General features: G+C 40.9%; 1 non-coding gene across 1 annotated transcript; it reads left to right on the top strand.

The window, feature by feature from the left end:
- Nucleotides 1–7,271: 7,271 nt before the first annotated feature.
- On the top strand, nucleotides 7,272–7,343 carry TRNAY-AUA (transfer RNA tyrosine (anticodon AUA)). Its single transcript has one exon. It is a non-coding gene; the product is annotated as a tRNA-Tyr (tRNA).
- The last annotated feature ends 14,917 nt before the right edge of the window (nucleotides 7,344–22,260 follow it).

Raw genomic sequence — 22,260 nt, 5'->3', positions numbered from 1 at the left:
TGCCAAAGCCTTTGACTGTGTGGATCACAACAAACTGTGGAAAATTCTTCAAGAGAGGAATACCAGACCACTTGACCTGCCTCCTGAGAAATCTGTATTCAGCAGCAGTTAGAACTGGACATGGAACAACAGATGGATTCAAAATTGGGAAAGGAGTATGTCAAGGCTGTTTTTTGTCACCCTGCTTATTTAGCTTATATGCTGAGTACATCATGGGAAATGCCAGGCTGGATGAAGCACAAGCTGGAACCAACATTGCCAGGAGAAATGTCAGTAACCTCAGATATGCAGATGACACCACCCTTATGGCAGAAAGTGAAAAGGAACTAAAGAGCCTCTTGATAAAAGTGAAAGAGGAGAGTGAAAAAGCAGGCTTAAAACTCAACATTCAAAAAACTAAGATCATGGCATTGGGTCCTGTCACTTCATGGCAATTAAATGGGGGAACAATAGAAATAGTGACAGACTTTATTTTCTTGGGCTCCAAAATCACTGCAGATAGTGACTGCAGCCATGAATTTAAAAGATGCTTGCTCCTTGGAAGAAAAGCTGTGACCAACCTAGACAGTATAATAAAAAGCAGAGACATTCCTTTACTGACAAAAGTCCCTCTAATCAAAGCTCTGGTTTTTCCAGTAGTCATGTGTGGATGTGAGAGCTGGACTATAAAAAAAACTGAGAGCCGAAGAGTTGATGCTTTTGAACTGTGGTGTTGGAGAAGACTCTTGAGAGACCCTTGGACTTGCAAGGAGATCCAACCATTCAATCCTACAGGAAATCAACCCTGAATATTGATTGGAAGGACTGTTGCTGAAACTGAAGCTCCAATACTTTGGCCACTTGTTGCAAAGAACTGACTCACTTTGGAAAAGACCCTGATGCTGGTAGAGATTGAAGGCAGGAGGGAAGGGGACGACAGAGGATGAGATGGTTGGATAGCATCACTGACTTGATGTACATGAGTTTTAGCAAGCTCCAGGAGTTGGTGATGGACAGGGAAGCCTGTCATGCTGCAGTCCATGGGTTTGCAAGGAGTCGGACACAAGTGAGCTCCTGAACTGAACTAAACTGATCCTTTATATGCAGAATCTAAAAAGAAATGGTACAAAAGAACAGTGCAGCAGTCCATATGTTTGACCTGGAGTCTTGCTAAGTCATTCTGTGAATGTAAGAGTATAAGAAAATAATCTCTTAAAGGATGGTGACTTAGAGATGAAATAATAAGCTTGGGTCTCCTTACCAATAGTTCTCCTGAAGGATTACTATTTCTGTATCCATGGAAAATGGTTCAGGAATACAGTGACTGAAAAAATAGTCTGTATTGAAGCATTTCATCAAAGATTTTCTTTGTTATGAGGATGGTTTTGACGTAGAAATTCCAGTGCTCTTCCTGTTACTAGATCACGAGATCAAAAATCCTTCCAAATGGTAATTTTTCATCCTCTACCCTAGTAGAGTACATAAGAATAAATATTTAATTTCTGCACTATTGTCTAATCATACTAGTGCTATTTGCTAATCCCTAAGTGACTACCATTGATTTTCCATAGAGAAGTCCAATTTTTCATATATAGCTTTTGGATCAATTAGGTCTCCTGCGTGAGTGTTGGCTTTTACTGAGTTGTGCTTTTTTGGGACCTCAGGATTGCTTTTTCAAAACATTGCTAGTGAGAAATGGTGAAATGTACTGGATTTTGAATAATTTATAGTATCTTTTTAGAAAAAAAGTAAGTATTTTGTATATTTTATGGTAAATAAAACATGTATTTAGAAGAACAGTGTAAATACTTGATGGGTTCCTGGGTCTCTTACTTTGGAAGACCTTTACACAGAATGAGTTTTATATTTATATCCACAGTAGTTCATGTGTTTGCTTCTAATGAATTTCTAACCCCGAGCGGTTTATAAGTCATAGCGGCTTCTGTATTTCACTAGTTACTCTAGGTGAATAGATTTTTCTTTTCAAGGAGCTTTGCTTTCCAGGCCATGTTCAATTTTTCTTTCCTCTTCTGGTATTAGAGAAATGAGCAGGCAGACATTTGATGTGGAGATTGAGTTGGTGAAAGGGCTTGTGGGGGCAAAGCATGGAGAATGGTGGGCCGGTATAAAGCAGGTGATGGTTAATGAGTTAGAGAAGCTGTCACAGGTAGCAGTTTCCTAATATGTAAAAATGAGAGCTATTCTCTAAAGTACTACCAGTTGTTTCTAGGACTTCCTGCATGGTCCAGTGGTTAAGACTGTGGCTTCCAATGCAAAGAGCACAGGTTCGATCTCTGGTCAGGAAACTAAAACCCCACATGCCATGTGGCATGGACAAAAGATTTAAAAAAAAACATCAGTTCCAACTTTTAGAATCATTAGCTCAGATTGGACTACCTTCACCTAGTCAGTCATATTCAGAAATGGAAATGGTCCAGGTCTCTTGTTCACTGTTTAATATTCATTTTGTACTTATCAAAAGTTAAATTGTTATAGATCAAGGTATAAACCTAAGCATCTTGATACTTGACAACTTTTCTTTAAAAAAAGTTTTTTTATTGGAGTCAAGTTGATTTGCAATCTTGTGTTACTTTCCCCTGTACAGCAAAGTGAGTCAGTTATACATATGCATATATTCACTCTTTTAAATTCTTTTCCCTTGTAGGCCATTACAGAGTATTGAGTAGAGTTCCCTGTGCTGTACAGTGGGTTCTTATTAGTTATCTATTTTATATATAGTAGTGTGTTTATGTCAGTCCCGATCTCCCAGTTTATCCCCTTCCATAACTTCTTAAAAATGATTTAATAGTCCAGCAGCCTCAACCCAATAGGTTCAAGTTTTCTGACTCCCATTTACTACAGAGTTTACTCACACACACACACACACACACACACACACACACACTCATACTGAAACACACATGTGGGCTCTCACACATAGACCAGAAAGGTTTATACTAGTCAGCCTCTAGCTTTCATACAAAAGCTATGCTGCAGATGGGTGATTTTTGTCTACTTGCAAAGGGGAAAGGGACAGTGTTCATTAGAAATCTATCATATGGTGGGTTTTCTTTGAAACGACTTTGTGAGATAGATATTTTATGCAATTAATTAATTAACAAGAATAGTTATAACATATACTTAGTGTTTAACTCCAAAAAACACAAAAGAATGCATGGTAGAAAATAACTCCCACTCCACTCCATTTTGTCTCCCAGAGATAAGCACTGTTTCCACCTCATACAGATACAGTGACACTGATTTTGCTAAAAAAGACAGATGGGGCTACTATCCACATAGTTCTGCACCTTGCTTTGGGCATTTAATCTTGAGAATGATATTTTATCCTTCTGTTATAACTGAGGATATCAGAGCTGCAAGATGGCAGGTCAGCTGACTTAGCAGTTGCAGAATGGACAATTCCAAGTCTGTCTGATTTTCATCTCAGGTACATTTTACTTCTTACTGCCACTAAAAGCACTGGAGAGATGTTTCATCCATGAAAGGTGGTGGCTGCACCAAGCCTAGGTAGGTCTACAACACACCTGAAGTCAGTCTTCACTCCCTGCATGAATCCTCCTCCCACTCTTAGGATCTTCTTTAGGCTGCAGCTTCCAGTGGCTTTCTGTGACTCACCATTCCCTGCTTCAGCTGTGTTCCCGAGAGCACTCTACCGTTACTGTTTTCTCCAGAAAAGCTTGATGTCCCACCCCCTCTGACTCTTTCTCTCTTTGATGTGTCTCACTCATAATTAGAAATTCTTTTTCTAAGTGCAGTTGACCGTTGAACAACATGGTGTGTGTCAGGGGGTGGTGGGGTGGGTAGTTAAAAACACTAACCTTGGCACAGTCAAAAATCTGCACCCAGCTTAAAGTCACAACGCTGTGTCCAAGCTTCCTCTGTATCCAATGGTCTACATCCATAAATTCAGCAAGCGTCAGATGATTTAGCATTTACTATTGGAAACAATCCATGGATTAGTGGATCCATGAATGTTTAAACTACTCATCTCACACGTTAGCAAAGTAATGGTCAAAATTCTCCAAACTAGGCTTCAATAGTACGTGAACTGGGAACTTCCAGATGTTCAAGATGGATTTAGGAAAGGCAGAGGAACCAGAGATCAAATTGCAAACATCCATTGGATCATATAAATAGCAAGAGAATTCGAGAAAAACATCTACTTCTGCTTTATTGACTATGCCAAAACCTTTAACTGTGTGGATCACAACAAACTGTGGAACATTCTTCAAGAGATGGGAATACCAGACCACCTTACCTGCCTCCTGAGAAATCAGTATGCAAGTCAAGAAGCAACAGTTAGAACTGGACATGGAGCAATGGACTGATTTCAAATTGGGAAAAGATTTAACTTATATGCAGAGTACATCATACTGAATGCTGGACTGTGTGAAGCACAAGCTGGAATCAAGATTTCAGGGAGAAATATCAATAACCTCAGATATGCAGATGACACCACCCTTATGGCAGAAAGCAAAGAGTAACTAAAGAGCCTCTTGATGAAAGTGAAAGAGGAGAGTGAAAAAGCTGAATTAAAACTCAGCATTCAAAAAACTAAGATCCTGGCATTCGGTCCCATCACTTCACAGCAAATAAATGGGGAAACAATGGAAACAGTGTCAGACTTTATTTTTTGGGGCTCCAAAATCACTGCAGATGATGACTGCAGCCATGAATTTAAAAGATGCTTGCTCCTTGGAATGAAAGCTATGAAAAACCTAGACAGCATAATAAAAAGTAGAGACATTCCTTTGCCAACAAAGGTCTGCTTAGTCAAAGCTCTGGTTTTTCCAGTAGTCGTGTATGGATGTGAGAGTTGGACTATAAAGAAAACTGAGAGCCGAAGAGTAGATGCTTTTGAACTGTGGTGTTGAAGAAGACTCTTGAGAGACCCTTGGATTTGCAAGGAGATCCAACCATTCAATCCTATAGGAAATCAACCCTGAATATTGATTGGAAGCACTGATGCTGAAGCTGAAGCTCCAAAAATTTGGCCACCTGATGTGAGGAGCTGACTCATTAGAAAAGACCCTGATGCTGGGAAAAAGTTAATCAGGAGGAGAAGGGGACAACAGAGGATGAGATGGTTGGATGACATCACTGACTTGATGGACATGAGTTTCAGCAATCTATGGGAGTTGGTGCTAGACAGGGAAACCTGGTGTGCTGCAGTCCATGGGGTTGCGAAGAGTTGGACATGACTGAGTGACTGAACTGAACTGAAGTTCAAATTCATGTTGTTCAAGGTATACTACAAAATAGCTAGATATTGGGCAATGTGTCTGGGGAAAGTATACTTGCTAAGTCACTTCAGTCATGTCTGACTCTGTGTGACCCCATAGACAGCAGCCCACCAGGCTCCCCCATCCCTGGGATTCTCCAGGCAAGAACACTGGAGTGGGTTGCCATTTCCTTCTCCAATGCATGAAAGTGAAAAGTGACAGTGAAGTCGCTCAGTAGTATCCGACTCTTAGCGACCCCATGGACTGCAGCCTACCAGGCTCCTCCATCCATGGGATTTTCCAGGCAAGAGTACTGGAGTGGGGTGCCATTGCCTTCTCCGGAAAGTATACCACTAAGGGACAAAAGGAGGACCAAGACCCTGCCCCACCCCCACGCCCCCACTTTCAGAGCCACACAGGTGTGTGTTGGATCATCAGAGCATCTTATCTTATGAGAAAGGTGAGCTTATGGCTTAACCTGGGTCCCACCTGAGGATTTCTCCAACTACAGCTAATGTCAAAAGGGTTCCTTTCTGAGCTGTAAAAAGGCAGACAAGAAACCGCCTCTGCGTTCCCTGCTAGTTCAGCCGAGTCCTCTGGCAATAAAAGAGTAGGAAGTTTGTATGCAAATAGGGAGGATTTTAGGCATAGACAATAAAGCATGTCCAGAAACAAGAGAACAGGCTGTGTTAGTCCAACAGCAGGAGTCTAAGTGTGACTGGAGTATAGGATGGTAAGAGGAAGCTGGTTTGTTGAGCGAGCTGGATCCCAAAGCAGTGAGGGTGGTTGTTTACAGGAGGCCACTGGAAGTGGGAGGAGGACTTGTAGGGGCTGGAGTGGGTGGGCGTTTCATGATGTGCCAGGCAGTGCTCTGGGTTGCCAGAATGAGTAATTGACAGGGCAGGGGTGGAACTGAGTGAAAGGACTTTTATCAGCTAGTTCTGGAAGTATCAGGACTAGAGAACAGAGTTTGGAAACTGGATGTGAACCAAGGGAGACCAGTCAAATGGGACAGTCTGCCAAGGTTTTGCCATCAACACTGCTCCCCACAGATGTGACTGCCACCATACTGAGTAATTTCCCAAGCTTCTGGGCAGCTTGGTATGACTTTTTCAATATTCAGACTCTTGGAGGTGAATGCGTGATGGTCCAACCCTGGATCACAGGCCCATAAAAGGGTCCTGTGATAATCTAGTTAAAGAGAGGTGGTGGTGACAGGCTCACGAAGTGGCAGGTGATAGGTTAAATGGAGAGGGAATAGTGGATTCAAGAGATGTTCATACAGTAGAATTGAATAGTCTGCTGATCAGGAAAATGTAAGGTGGAGGTGTGGAAGAGAAGTGTGAAGAATTCACTTATTTTCTGGCTTGAGTGACTTGCTGACTGATGATCCCCTCTTCTTGGAAAACCTCGGAAGAGGAATAGACTCTATGTTAGCTTCATTTACCATACTTCCAGATGAAGAAAGTCAAAGTGGTTAAGTATTCTGCTGAGAGTCATCCCCAGTGAGTGGCAAAACCAGGATACATAACGGATTGGTTTGAATAAAAGCTTCATGCTCCTATTTACAATAGCCAGCACATGAAAGCAACCTAAATATTGAATGATGGATGTATGGTTAAAGATGTGGTTCCTATACACAATGGAATGTTCTTCAGCCATAAAAAAGAAGGGAATAATACCATTTGCAGCAACATTGATGGACCTAGAGATTGTCATACCGAGTGAAGTAAGTCAGACAGAGAAAGACAAATATGATAGGGCTTATGTGTAGAATCTTTAAAAAGGGTACAGATAAACTTATCTACAAAACAGAACTAGTGTTATGGATATAGAAAATAAACTTATGGTTACCTGGGGGTGAAAGAGGGGGAGGGATAAATTGGGAGATTGAGATTGACATATAGATAACACTGTGTATAAACTAAATAACTAAATAGGACCTAGTGTATAGCACAGGGAACTCTACTCAATACTCTGTAATGACCTATATGGGAAAATGATCTAAAAAAGAGTATATATATGTATATGTATAACTGATTCAGGACTTCCCTGGTAGCTCAGATGGTAAAGCATCTGCCTATAATGCGGGAGACCCAGGTTCAATCCCTGGGTCGGGAAGATCCTCTGGAGAAGGAAACGGCAACCCACTCCAGTACTCTTGCCTGGAAAACCCCAGGGACAGAGCAGCGTGGTAGGCTACCTTTCAGTTCAGTTCAGTTGCTCCGTCGTGTCCAACTCTTTGCGACCCCATGAATCACAGTACACCAGGCCTCCCTGTCCATCACCAACTCCCAAAGTTTATCCAAACTCATGTCCATTGAGTTGGTGATGCCATCCAGTCATCTCATCCTGTGTCGTCCCCTTTTCCTCCTGCCTTCAGTCTTTCCCAACATCAGGATCTTTTCCAATGAGTCAGCTCTTCACATCAGGTCTCCAAAGTATTGGAGTTGCAGCTTCAACATCAGTCCTTCCAGTGAACACCCAGGACTGATCTCCTTTAGGATGGACTGGTTGGATCTCCTTGCAGTCCAAGGGACTCTCAAGAGTCTTCTCTAACACCACAGTTTAAAAACATCAATTCTTCAGCACTCAGCTTTCTTTGTGGTACAACTCTTACATCCATACGTGACTACTGGAAAAATCATAGCTTTGACTAGATGGACCTTTGTCAGCAAAGTAATGTCTCTGCTTTGACAGTAATATGCTGTCTAGGTTGGTCGTAACTTTCCTTCCAAGGAGTAAGTATCTTTTAATTTCATGGCTGCAATCACCATCTGCAGTGATTTTGGAGCCCCCCAAAATAAAGTCTGTCATGGTTTCCACTGATTCCCCATCTATTTGCCATGAAGTGATGGGACCGGATGCCATGATCTTAGCTTTCTGAATGTTGATCTTTAAGCCAATTTTTTACTCTCCTCTTTCACTTTCATCAAGAGGCTCTTTAGCTCTTCTTCACTTTGTGCCATAAGGGTGGTGTCATCTGTGTATTTGAGGTTATTGATATTTTTCCTGGAAATCTTGATTCCAGCTTGTGCTTCATCCAGCCTGGCATTTCCCATGATGTACTCTTCATAAAGTTAAATAAGCAGAGTGACAATATACAGCCTTGATGTACTCCTTTCCCAATTTGACATACTCCTTTTCACAGTCTGTTTTTCCATGTCCGGTTCTAACTGTTGCTTCTTGACCTGCATACAGATTTCTCAGGAGGCAGGTAAGGTGGTCTGGTATCCCCAATTCTTGAAGAATTTTCCACAGTTTGTTGTGATCTACACAGTCAAAGGCTTTGGCGGTAACTACAGAAAAGTGTTTAAATGTTTAAATTCTCTAGAATTACAAGCATTTATTTAACAAATATTTATTTTGTACCTTCTGTGTATTTGAGGCATACAGACCAGGAATAAGGCAAAATAAGTGACATCTATGCATTTATGAAACTTCTCTTATAATCAAAAGAGATTGACAATATACAAATTAAGTACATAATGTATTTAATGGTGAGCAATGCTGTGGAAAACATAAAGCAAACCAAGGAGATAAAAATGTTGATCAACTGGAATACAGGGTTAGTTTTTATTTTATTAAGGTAATATTGATCAGATTAAAGGAAGAGGGATTCTGCCATGGGCATATTGGGAGCAAGAGGTTTTCTGGCAGAGGGAACAGAATTGCCAGTGGAAAGGCACTGTGACCAAGTTATTTTATCTCATGCTTCACAAAAGCATTGTGAGTACAGACAGTTCCAGACTTATAGTGGTTTGTTTAAGATTTTTGACTTTACAGTGGTACAAAACCTTTGAATTCTGAATTTTTATTGTTTTTCCTGGGCTAGCCATACATGGTAGATATTCTCTTGTGATGCTAGGCAGTGCTTCTTGTCAGCCACACGATCACAACAGTAAACAGCTGACACACAGAACTATTCTGGACTCAGACAACCATTTTGTTTTTCAGATTTCAGTATTCACTCAGTTACATGAGATATTCTTTACTTTATTATAAAATGGGCTTTGAGTTAGATCATGTTGCCCAACTGTAGGCTAATCCAAGTGTTCTGAACATGAGTAAATTAGGTGAGGCTAAGCTATGGTGTTTGATAAGTTAGGGATATCAGGTTTTTCTATTTATTTTTTGGCTACACCATGAAGCATGTGGGATCTTAGTTCTCTGACCAGGGATGGAACCCGTTTCCCCTGCAGTGAATGGATGGATTCTTCAGCATTGGACTACCAAGGAATTCCCTATCAGATGCAGTCTTGACTTAAGATGTTTTCAATTTACAATGGGTTTATCCGGGATGTAACAGTGCAGGATAAGAATGCTACAAATGAGGCAGGAAAGAAATTAGTTGAAATTCACACCTGATTCATGCCTAAATACTTAGAAAATACTTCTAAATATTTTTCCTCTATTTTGAATTATAAGATCATGTTCCAGAGACATGTCTGACAGAAAGATGCCCTTAAAGATTCCAATTTGCCTGTGAAAACAAAAGTTGAATCACTTGTGCCAGAACAGCCAGAAATTTTCTACTAAGTCTAAAATTAAAATCTACCTGAATATAGGTGGGGATCAAATTGATCATATAAATGAGCAGTGAGAAATAGCATTCTAGTTAATTGTTGCTAACTGTAAAATCAGACTTACTTTACAAATTTCTCTTCTGTAGTTTTAGAGATAGCAGCAAAATTAATCTTAATTTTGAGTGTTAAATATCAAAATAGAACAATTGATAATTTGCATTAGATATGAGTTTTTAAACTATGGATGAAAGTGTTGAGTATTTTTATATGACTCTGTTTGGGTTCAAAGTTTTTGTTTTTAATAGTTATTTATTTGGCTGTTTCAGGTCTTAGTTGCAGCACATGGGATCTTTGTTGCATCCTTCAGGATCTTTCTTTGAGGTGCACGGACTCTTTAGTTGTGGTGCACAGGCTTCAATAGTTAAGGCATGTGGGATCTTAGTTCCCAGACCAAGGATCAAACCCACATCCCCTGCATTGCAAGGCAGATTCTTAACTGGACCACCAGGCATGTCCCAGTTTCAAAGTCTTTAAACTTTTTTTTTTTTTTCCCTCATGTTGAGCAGTCAAGTGGGATGTCAAGAACCTCTGCAGGATCACAGATGCATTTTACTCAACAAATATTTATTGAGACCTTGCCTCATTCCTGATTAGCAAAAACTGTTTTTATTAAGCAATTAATGAAGGATGAGTTTGCCTTTGATTCAAGATTTTTTTTCCTATTGTTTTCTTAAGAGCTGCTGTCAAATCCTGTTTTACTGAGGATTTTTTAAAATCTTAGAAATACTGCTAAATTTTATTAAATGCCTCATTTTCCTTGGCTGAGATGATTGTGGCTTTCCTGCAGCAATCATATAATATGTTAAATAAAATCATATTTTTCTCTTGGTGAACCATCTTTCCATCATGAGAATAAATGCTAGTAGTTCTTTAAAAAAAAAAACACACAAGACTTCATGTATATATTTATTTTTAAGAGACTTTAAAAAAAAAAAAGCTTTTAGGGACTTCCCTGGTGGTCCAGTGGTTAAGACTTTGCCTTCCAATGCAGAGGGTGCAGGTTCCATCCCTGGTTCGGGAACTAAGATCCTACATGCCATATAGGGGGCGGGAGGAAAGGCTCTTTTAGGTTGAGAGCAAAATTAAGAGGAAGGTATGGAAATTTCCCATATTCCCCCCCTCTGCCTCTCTATTGTTAAATCCTCCACCAGAATGGTACATTAGTTACAACTGATGAACCTACACTGACACTGAAACCACTCATAGTCCATAGTTCACATCAGGGTTCACACTTGGTGTTGTACAATCTGTGCATTTGGACAAATGTATACTGACACATATCTCTCATTATAGTATCACACAGAGTATTTTCACTGCCCTAAAAATGCTCTGTGCTCTGCCTGCTCATCCCTCCCTCCTCATTAACTCCTGGCAACCAGTGATCTTTTTAATGTCTTTATAGTTTTGCCTTTTCCAGAATGTCACAGTCTTGGAATCAAACAGCGCTAACAGACTTTTAAGGTAGTTCTTCAGATTTATGGTATGTTGCCTTGTTCATTCATTTTAATTGCTGAATGAGTAAGTGACAAAATATTTATCATTCTCCTCCTGAAGGGTAATTAGCCAGTTTCTCCATTCTTACTTGGTAGAAAATTCTAGGTTGGATATAATTTTGCCTCAGGATTTTGAAGCTGTTGGTCTGGTGCCTTTTGGCTTCAATGTCAGCTGTTGAAAATGTAATAAATACTTATATAGTGTTTATGAGGTGTTTGGCATTGTCCCTACCTCTTGCTATAACATAGTTCATTTAATATTTATAAAAGCATTCTACTTTGTTCTAATTATAGTAGATACTATTAGTTTTAGCCCCATTTTAAATATGGGAAAATTGAGGTACAAGTATCAGGACTTCCCTGGTGGTCCAGTGGTTAGGACTTTGCCTTCCATTGCAGACAGTGCAGATTCAATCCCTGGTCAGGAAGCTAAGATCCCACATGCCTCACAGCTGAAAAACCGAGACATAAAACAGAAGCAATATTCTAACAAATTCAATAAAGACTCTAAGTATCTTGCCCCAAATCCTATAGCAGATGAACAGAAAGGCCCTTGACAGATGGGCACACAAGCTGATGGATAAATGCCTCCCCTGCCTGGCCTTCAGATGGACTATTCCCAGGTGTACCTCAGATGGTTTCTGAGGGGATGGCCGCCAGGATTAAGCTCCCCAGATTCCCATAGAATGGCCCGACCAAATCATGATTTCTCTTTCCACATCCCTTTGTCCTGCTTCTGGGATCGCTTCTTAAATAAACTTCATACTCAGGAACCTTTGAGTCAGGCTTTCCTTGGGGGTGGGTGAGGTGGTAGGCAGGTAAAGAGTTGGTATCAGAAATGCCCCAAGAAAGTGTGATCCACTTAACAGTCAGACAGTAGCAAGGACCCATTGCTGGTGATAGGCGGAGTGGAGAGCACCCTAAACATCACAGTTACCCAGACTCTCACTGCTTGGAGCAAAGTGCACTGAAAATGAAGCTTTCTCTTAAGAGATGGATAAACCTTTGTATAGTATGTGCCAATGATAATGACATGGATCGTAGATTGACTAGTTTGGGTTAATGCTTGAGAAGCTAATTATCAACTTGGTGCAGACTGTGAAAACTAGAAGACCTCCATGGCAGATTTAAAGAAGATGTTATGACTTTGGCTGCCAAACATTTTGGCAGATGATTGAATTGTAACATGAGTTACAAACAGGATTAATGTATAGCCTTGACAGGCTTCCTGTGCAGATACCACAATCACAATAGGAAAGGAGTAGGATATTGACATCTGTCATGGGACATTTGGATGATAAACCTGAGAATTCTTTTATAAATTATGAATTGTTTAATTCTTTTATAGTCATTTTTATCTGGCTGCATCAGGTCTTAGTTGCGGCACATGGAATCTTCATTGCGTCACGTTGGGATCATTCCTTGTGGTGCTCAGTTCAGTTCAGTTGCTCAGTTGTGTCCAACTCTTTGCGACCCCATGAACTGCAGCACGCCAGGCCTTCCTGTCTATCACCAACTCAGGAGTTTACCCAAACTCATGTGCTTCGAGTCGATGATGCCATCCAACCATCTCATCCTCTGTCTTCCCCTTCTCCTGCCTTCAATTTTTCCCAACATCAGGTACTTTTCAAATGAGTCAGCTCTTCGCATCAGTTGGCCAAAGTATTGGAGTTTCAGTTTCAACATCAGTCTTTCCAATGAACACTCAGGATGGACTGGTTGGATCTCCTTGCAGTCCAAGGGACTCTCAAGAGCCTTCTCCAACACCACAGTACAAAAGCATCAATTCTTCAGTGCTCAGCTTTCTTTATAGTCCAACTCTCACATCCATACGTGACTACTGGAAAAACCATAGCCTTGACTAGACGGACCTTTGTTGGCAAAGTAATGTCTCTTCTTTTTAGTATGCTGTCTAGATTGGTCATAGCTTTTCTTCCAAGGAGCAAGCGTTTTTTAATTTCATGGCTGCAATCCCCATCTGCAGTGATTTTGGAGACCCAAAAAATAAAGTCAGCCACTGTTTCCACTGTTTCCCCATCTATTTGCCATGAAATGATGGGGCCGGATGCTATGATCTTAGTTTTCTGAATATTGAACTTTGAGCCAACTTTTTCACTCTCCTCTTTCACTTTCATCAAGAGGTTCTTTAGTTCTTATCCACTTTCTTCCATAAGAGTGGTATCATCTGCATATCTAAGGTTACTGATATTTCTCCCAGCAGTCTTGATTCTGGCTTGTGCTTCATCCAGCCCAGCATTTCTCATGATGTATTTTGCATATAAGTTAAATAAGCAGGGTAACAATATACAGCCTTGACGTACCCCCTTCCTGATTTGGAACCAGTCTGTTGTTTCATGTCCAGTTCTAACTGTTGCTTCCTGACCTGCATACAGATTTCTCAAAGGCAGGTCAGGTGGTCTGGTATTCCCACATCTTTAAGAATTTTCAACAGTTTATTATGATCTATGCAGTCAAAGGCTTTGGCATAGTCAATAAAGCAGAAATAGATGCTTTTCTGGAATTCTCTTGCTCTTTCGATGATTCAGCGGATGTTGGCAATTTGATCTCTGGTTCCTCTGCCTTTTCTAAAACCAGGTTGAACATCTGAAAGTTCATGGTTCACATATTGCTGAAGCCTGGCTTGGAGAATTTTAAGCATTACTTTACTAGTGTGTGAGATGAGTGCAATTGTGCAGTAGTTTGAGCATTCTTTGACATTGCCTTTCTTTGGGATTGGAATGAAAACTGACCTTTTCCAGTACTATGGCCACTGTTGAGTTTTCCAAATTTGCTGGCATATTGAGTGCAACACTTTCACAGTGTCATCTTTAAGGATTTGAAATAACTCAACTGGAATTCCATCACCTCCACTAGCTTTGTTCGTAGTGATGCTTCCTAAGGCCCACTTGACTTCACATTCCAGGATATCTGGCTCTAGGTGAGTGATCACACCATTGGGGTTATCTGGGTCATGAAGATCTTTTTTGTACAGTTCTTCTGTGTATTCTTGCCACCTCTTCTTAATATATTCTGCTTCTGTTGGGTCCATACCATTTCTGTCCTTTATTGTACTTGTCTTGGGACGCAATGGTCACTTGGTATCTCTAATTATCTTGAAGAGATCTCCAGTCTTTCCCATTCTATTGTTTTCCTCTCTTTCTTTGCACTGATCACTGAGGAAGGCTTTCTTTTCTTTCCTTGGTATTCTTTGTAACTCTGCATTCAAGTGGGTATATCTTTCCTTCTCTCCTTCGCTTTTTGCTTGTCTTCCTTTCACAGCTATTTGTAAGGCATCCTCAGACAGCCTTTTTGCTTTTTCCATTTCTTTTTCTTGGGGATGGTTTTGATCCCTGTCTCCTATACTATGTCATGAACATCCATCCATAGTTGTGGTGTTCAGACTCTCTAATTTTGGGACTCCGGCTTAGTTGCTCTGAAGCATGTGGGACCTTAGTTTCCTAATCAGCGATCAAACCCATGTCCCGTGTATTGCAAGGTGGATTCTTAACCACTAGACCGCTAGTGAACTCCCTAAACCTGAGAATCTTGAAACCCCAGATTCCGCTAAGCTCTCTGGGCTGGGAGAAGCAGCTCCCCACCCCTGCCCCAAATCCCTGGTGAGAGAGAAATGCTTCATCTTGCCTAGATTCAGGCAGAAACCTCAAGAGAGACAGATACCTCGCATTTTGATGTTTTCCTCCTTAAGCTCTGCCCTTTCCTCCATCATTGCCTCCAGACTAATAACCAGAATTAGGTCACAGCATGGCTTAAGCAAGAAAATACAGCCTGTATTTTATATATCAAACAAATTGCAATAACTACTGACAGAGCCAAGGGAGCACATTTGGGAGTGGATCTTGAAAATGCTGTAGCAGACAGGGCAGAATATACAGCTGAAGAGGGGGGGGAGTTTATTCATAAAGGAGCACTCTCCTGTGATGTGAAATCCAATGGGGTCTGGGTACCATGGCAGGGCACCTGGCACTCTTTCTGTGCCACCTGAAAATGCACGGTGCAACAGGTGGACAGTTCACTTTGGAGTCTGCATCTGTGGGTTCACATATTGAAAACTGATCTGTATAAGGGACTTGAACATCTGCAGATTTTGGTAGCTGCAGGGGTCCTGGAACCAATATCCCTTGGATACTGAAAGACTACTGTACTGAGACATTCTATGAGGCTTATCGGAAAATCCTTGGCATGATGATACCTACATCCATGGGATCCCCCATCAGCGATGTATTTTTACACTGGCTTTCTCACCTCTGCCTTACTTCCCCCAGTTTCTCACTCCTGGTTCCAGGGATTTACTATTAAACAAACTAGCTGTATAGAAGCTCATTTCTCAGCTTTCCTTTGGAAATTAAGGAGAAGGACCTGGGCTGAGATAAAGTATTATTTGCAGAATAGGTTCCTTGGATTGATCTACCAATTTTCACCATATTGGGGTATATTTCATATTCTTTGCATCTACCCTGCTTTGTTTTCCCAACATCTTCTTGTTGTTGTTCAGTCGGTAAGTCGTATCTGACTCTTCATGACCCCATAGACTGCAGTATACCAGGCTTCCCTGTCCTTCACTATCTCCTGGAGTTTGCTCAAACTCATGTCCATTGAGTCAGTGATGCTATCCAACATCTCATCCTCTGCTGCCCCCTTCTCTTTTTGCCATCAATCTTTCCCAGCATCAGGGTCTTTTTCAGTGAGTTAGCTTTTCTCATCACGTAGCCAAATATTGGAGCTTTAGCTTCAGCATCAGTCTTTCCAACATCTTAACTTGGATGCTAAACTAACTGGTTTTTAATTTTTTACTTTTGAATGTGTGCATTTAAGGCTGTACATTTCCATTCTTTCACTACAGCCCAGAGTGACCCCATGGACTGTAGCCCACCAAGCTCTTCTGTCCATGGGATTCTCCAGGCAGAAATACTGCAGTGGGTTGCCATTCCCTTCTCCAGGGGATCTTCCCGACCCAGGGATCTGACCCAGGTCTCCTGCATTGCAGGTGGACTCTTTACCGTCTGAGCCACCAGGGAAGCCTCCATATTGGAGAACACACAATTAACAATGTTGTGATAGTTTCAGGTGGACATCAAAGGGACTCGGTCATACATATACATACATCCATTCTTCCCAAAATTCCCCTCCCATCCAGGCTGCCAAATAGTATTAAGCAAAGTTCCCTGTGCTATACAGTAGGACCTTGTTGGTCATCCATTTTTACATATAACAGTATGTACATGTTGATCCCCAACTCCCTAACTATATCTTACCCAATCCTTTTCCCTGACAACCATAAGTTTGTTCTCTAAGTCTGTGAATTTGTTTCTGTTTTGTAAATAAGTTTATTTGTATCACTTCTTTTTAGATTCCACATATAAGGGATGTCATACCATATTACTCCTTCTCTGTCTGACTTATTTCACTCAGTATGACAATCTCTAGGTTCACCCACGTTGCTGCAAATGGCATTATTTCATTCTTTCTAAAGGCTGAGTAATATTCCATTGTATATATGTACCGTATCCATTCCTTTGTTTATGAACTTTTAGGTTGCTTCTGTGTCTTGGCTACTGTAAACAGTACTACATCCCACAGTTTGGTGTGTTGGCTTTTTACTCATTTTGTCTAAATATTTTGAAATTTTAAGATGATTCTTTGACCTATGTAATATTACTATTTGAAAGTGTGTTTAAGTGTAGGGGCAATTTTGTAGTCTTTCTGTTATTGATTTCTAGTTTTCCTGGTTTGCAATCAGAGAATAAGGTATGTGTGATATCCATTCTGTAGAATCTGTCAGAACCTGTATTATGGAGTGGAACATGGCCAGTTTTTAGAGGTATTCTAAGTTGGCTTGAGAAGAATATGTTGTCTTTTTCTAAATTGTGTTGTTAAATCCATCTTTTTTTTCTCATTTTCTGTATCCCTGAGAGAAAGATGTGTTGACTGTATCAAATTTGTATACTTTGAGGTTATGTTGCTGTTTAGATTCAGAATTTTTATCTGTACCTAAGGCAGTGGCACCCCACTCCAGTACTCTTGCCTGGAAAATCCCATGGACGGAGGAGCCTGGTGGGCTGCAGTCCATGGGGTCAAAAAGAGTTGGACACAACTGAGCGACTTCACTTTCACTTTTCGCTTTCATGCATTGGAGAAGGAAATGGCAACCCACTCCAGTGTTCTTGCCTGGAGAATCCCTGGGACGGGGGAGCCTGGTGGGCTACCGTCCATGGGGTCGCACAGAGTTGGACACGACTGAAGCGACTTAGCAGCAGCAGCAGAAAGTTATTATTCTATTTACAATAGCCTACCTTTTATTCTGAAGTGATTTTCTTTATTTCTAATAATACTTCCTACCTTCGTGTCTGTCTTATCTGATATTTTAACTTTTTCTTTTGGTTAGTATTTCCTTTGCATATAATTTTACATACTGTTACTTTCATCTTTTCTGTGTCATTTTATTTTTACCTAATCTGTGAATTTCTGTCTTTTATCTTCAGTTTGCGTATATCTATTTTAATGACTGATATGTTTGCATTTATACCATCTTATTTTGTGCTTTTTAAACTTTTTACTTACTTATTTTTGCTTACTTTTCTCCACATTCTTTTTCTGTCTTCTGTTGAGTGGGTTGATTTTTCTCTATTTTCTTTTCTCCTCCACTGGTTTATGAGTGTTCCCTGGTGGCTCAGAGGTTAAAGTGTCTGCCTGCAATGCGGGAGACCTGGGTTCGATCCCTGGGTCGGGAAGATCCTTTGGAGAAGGAAATGGCAACCCACTCCAGTATTCTTGCCTGGAGAATCCCATGGATTGAGGAGCCTGGTGGGCTATAGTCCTCGCGGTCGCAAAGAGTCAGACATGACTGAGCGACTTCACTTTACTTTATAATGGTAGTCTTTTTTTTTTTCCTCAGCTTTATTGAGGTATAATTGACAATGTTGTAATCCATTTAAAATGTACAACGTGATGATTTTTAATATATTTTACACTGTGAAAGAATCCCTACAATTGAATTAATTAACACACCCATCACCTCATGTATTACATAGGATGTCTTAACATTTAAACAGTGCAGGGACTTCCTTAGCAGTCCAGTGGATAAGACTCTGCCTTCCAACGTGGGGAGCTTGGTTTCGATTCCTGGTCTGGGAACTAAGATCCCACACAGTGCATGGTGCAGCCAAAAAAATAACAACATTGTTGTTGAGTTACTCACCTGTGTCCAACTTTGCGACCCCATGGACTGCTCTACTCCAGCCTTCCCTATCCTTCACTATCTCCGAGAGCTTGCTCAAACTCATGTCCTTTTTCACCTTCATCAAGAGGCTCTATAGTTCCTCTTCGCTTCTGTGGTAAGGGAGATGTCATCTGCATATCTGAGGTTATTGATATTTCTCCCTGAAATCTTGATTCCAGCTTGTGCTTCATCCAGTCTGGCATTTTGCATGATGTACTCTGCATATAAGTTAAATAAGCAGGGTGACAATATATAGACTTGATGCCCAGTTTTGAACCAGTCTGTTGTTCCATATCTGGTTCTAACTGCTGCTTCTTAACCTGCATGTAAGTTTCTCACAAGAGAAGACTCTACACATGGACATCACCAGATGGTCAACACCAAATTCAGATTGATTATATTCTTTGCAGCCAAAGATGGAGAAGCTCTATACAGTCAGCAAAAACAAGACCGGGAGCTGACTGTGGCTCAGATCATGAACTCCTTATTGCCAAATTCAGACTTAAATTGAAGAAAGTAGGGAAAACCGCTAGACCATTCAGGTATGACCTAAATCAAATCCCTTATGATTATACAGTGGAAGTGAGAAATAGATTTAAGGGTCTACATCTGATAGATCGAGTGCCTGATGAACTATGGAATGAGGTTCCTGACATTGTACAGGAGACAGGGATCAAGACCATCCCCATGGAAAAGAAATGCAAAAAAGCAAAATGGCTGTCTGGGGAGGCCTTACAAATAGCTGTGAAAAGAAGAGAGGCGAAAAGCAAAGGAGAAAAGGAAAGATATAAGCATCTGAATGCAGAGTTCCAAAGAATAGCAAGAAGAGATAAGAAAGCCTTCTTCAGCAATCAATGCAAAGAAATAGAGGAAAACAACGAAATGGGATATACTGGAGATCTCTTCAAGAGAATGAGAGATACCAAGGGAACATTTCATGCAAAGATGGGCTCGATAAAGGACAGAAATGGTATGGACCTAACAGAAGCAGAAGATATGAACAAGAGGTGGCAAGAATACACAGAAGAACTGTACAAAAAAGATCTTCACGACCCAGATAGTCATGATGATGTGATCACTAATCTAGAGCCAGACATCTTGGAATGTGAGGTCAAATGGGCCTTAGAAAGCATCACTAGGAACAAAGCTAGTGGAGGTGACAGAATTCCAGTCGAGCTGTTTCAAATCCTGGAAGATGATGCTGTGAAAGTGCTGCACTCAATATGCCAGCAAATTTGGAAAACTCAGCAGTGGCCACAGGACTGGAAAAGGTCAGTTTTCATTCCAATTCCAAAGAAAGGCAATGCAAAAGAATGCTCAAACTACCACACAATTGCACTCATCTCACACACTAGTAAAGTAATGCTCAAAATTCTCCAAGCCAGGCTTCAGCAATACATGAACCGTGAACTCCCTGATGTTCAAGCTGGTTTTAGAAAAGGCAGAGGAACCAGAGATCAAATCGCCAACATCCGATGGATCATGGAAAAAGCAAGAGAGTTCCAGAAAAACATCTATTTCTGCTTTATTGACTATGCCAAAGCCTTTGAGTGTGTGGATCACAATAAACTGTGGAAAATTCTGAGAGAGGTGGGAATACCAGACCACCTGACCTGCCTCTTGAGAAATCTGTATGCAGGTCAGGAAGCAACAGTTAGAACTGGACACGAAACAACAGATTGGTTCCAAATAGGAAAAGGAGTACATCGAGGCTGTATATTGTCACCTTGCTTATTTAACTTCTATGCAGAGTACATCATGAGAAACGCGGGGCAGGAGGAAGCACAAGCTGGAATCAAGATTGCCGGGAGAAATATCAATAACCTCAGATATGCAGATGACACCACTCTTATGGCAGAAAGTGAAGAGGAACTAAAAAGCCTCTTGATGAAAGTGAAAGAGGAGAGTGAAAAAGTTGGCTTAAAGCTCAACATTCAGAAAACGAAGATCATGGCATCTGATCCCATCACTTCATGGGAAATAGATGGGGAAACAGTGGAAACAGTGTCAGAGTTTATTTTTCTGGGCTCCAAAATCACTGCAGATGGTGACTGCAGCCATGAAATTAAAAGATACTTACTCCTTGGAAGAAAAGTTATGACCAACCTAGATAGTACATTCAAAAGCAGAGACATTACTTTGCTGACTAAGGTCCGCCTAGTCAAGGCTATGGTTTTTCCTGTGGTCATGTATGGATGTGAGAGTTGTATTGTGAAGAAGGCTGAGCGCCGAAGAATTGATGCTTTTGAACTGTGGTGTTGGAGAAGACTCTTGAAGGTCCCTTGGACTGCAAGGAGATCCAACCAGTCCATTCTGAAGGAGATCAACCCTGGGATTTCTTTGGAAGGAATGATGCTAAAGCTGAAGCTCCAGTACTTTGGCCACCTCATGAGAAGAGTTGACTCACTGGAAAAGACTCTGATGCTGGGAGGGATTGGGGGCAGGAGGAGAAGGGGATGACCGAGGATGAGATGGCTGGATGGCATCACTGACTCGATGGACGTGAGTCTGAGTGAACTCTAGGAGATGGTGATGGACATGGAGGCCTGGCGTGCTGCGATTCATGGGGTCGCAAAGAGTCGGACACGACTAAGCGACTGAACTGAACTGAAGTTTCTCAGGAGACAGGTAAGGTGGTCTGGTATTCCCACATCTTTAAGAATTTTATGCCCTTTGTTGTGATCCACACAGTCAAAGGCTTTGGTATAGTCGATGAAGCAGAAGTAGTTGTTTATCTGGAATTCTCTTGCTTTTCCTGTGATTCAGTGGATGTTGGCAATTTGATCTCTGGTTAGTCTGCCTTTTCCAAATCCAGCTTGAATACCTGAAAGTTCTTGGTTCATGAACTATTAGAGACTAGCTTGAAAGATTTTGAGAATTACCTTGGTAGCATGTGAAATGAGTACAATTGTGCAGTAGCTTGAACATTCTTTGGCATTGCCTTTCTTTGGGATTGGAATGAAAACTGACCTTTTCCAGTCCTATGGCCACTGTTGAGTTTTCCAAATTTGCTGGCATATTGAGTACAGCAGCACTTTAACAGCATCATTTTTTAGGATTTGAAATAGCTCAGCTGGAATTCCAAAACCTCCACTAGCTTTGTTCATAGTGATGCTTTAAGGCCCGCTTGACTGCACATTCCAGGATGTCTGGCTCTAGGTGAGTGATCGGACCATCGTGGTTATCTGGGTCATTAAGATCTTCTTTGTATAGTTCTTCTGTGTATTCTTGCCACCTCTTCTTCATATCTTCTGCTTCTGTTAGGTCCTTGCCATTTCTGTTCTTCATTGTGCCCGTCTTTGGGTGCAATGTTCCCTTGGTATCTCTAATTGTCTTGAGGAGATCTCTAGTCTTTCCCATTCTATTGTTTTCCTTTATTTTATTTTATTTTTTCATTGTTCACTTAGTAAGGCTTTCTTATCTCTCCTTGGTATTCTTTGGAACTCTGCATTCAAATGGGTATATCTTTCCTTCTCCTGTTTTCCTTTCACTTCTGTTCTTTTCATAGCTATTTTAACACCTCTAAGACAACCATTTTGCCTTTTTTCATTTCTTTTTCTTGGGGATGTTTTTGATCACTGCCTCCTGTACAGTGTCACAAACCTTTGTCCATAGTTCTTCAGGTTCTCTGTCTATCAGATCTAATCCCTTGAATCTATTTCTCACTTCCACTTTATAATCATAGGCATTTGACTTAGGTCATACCTGAATGGCCTACTGGT

The sequence above is a fragment of the Capricornis sumatraensis genome, chromosome 15, assembly GCF_032405125.1.
Source record: "Capricornis sumatraensis isolate serow.1 chromosome 15, serow.2, whole genome shotgun sequence".
In the NCBI taxonomy this organism is placed as follows: Eukaryota; Metazoa; Chordata; class Mammalia; order Artiodactyla; family Bovidae; genus Capricornis; species Capricornis sumatraensis.
The sequence above is the reverse complement of the archived record's forward strand: the minus strand, read 5'-3'. Positions and strand labels throughout refer to the sequence as shown.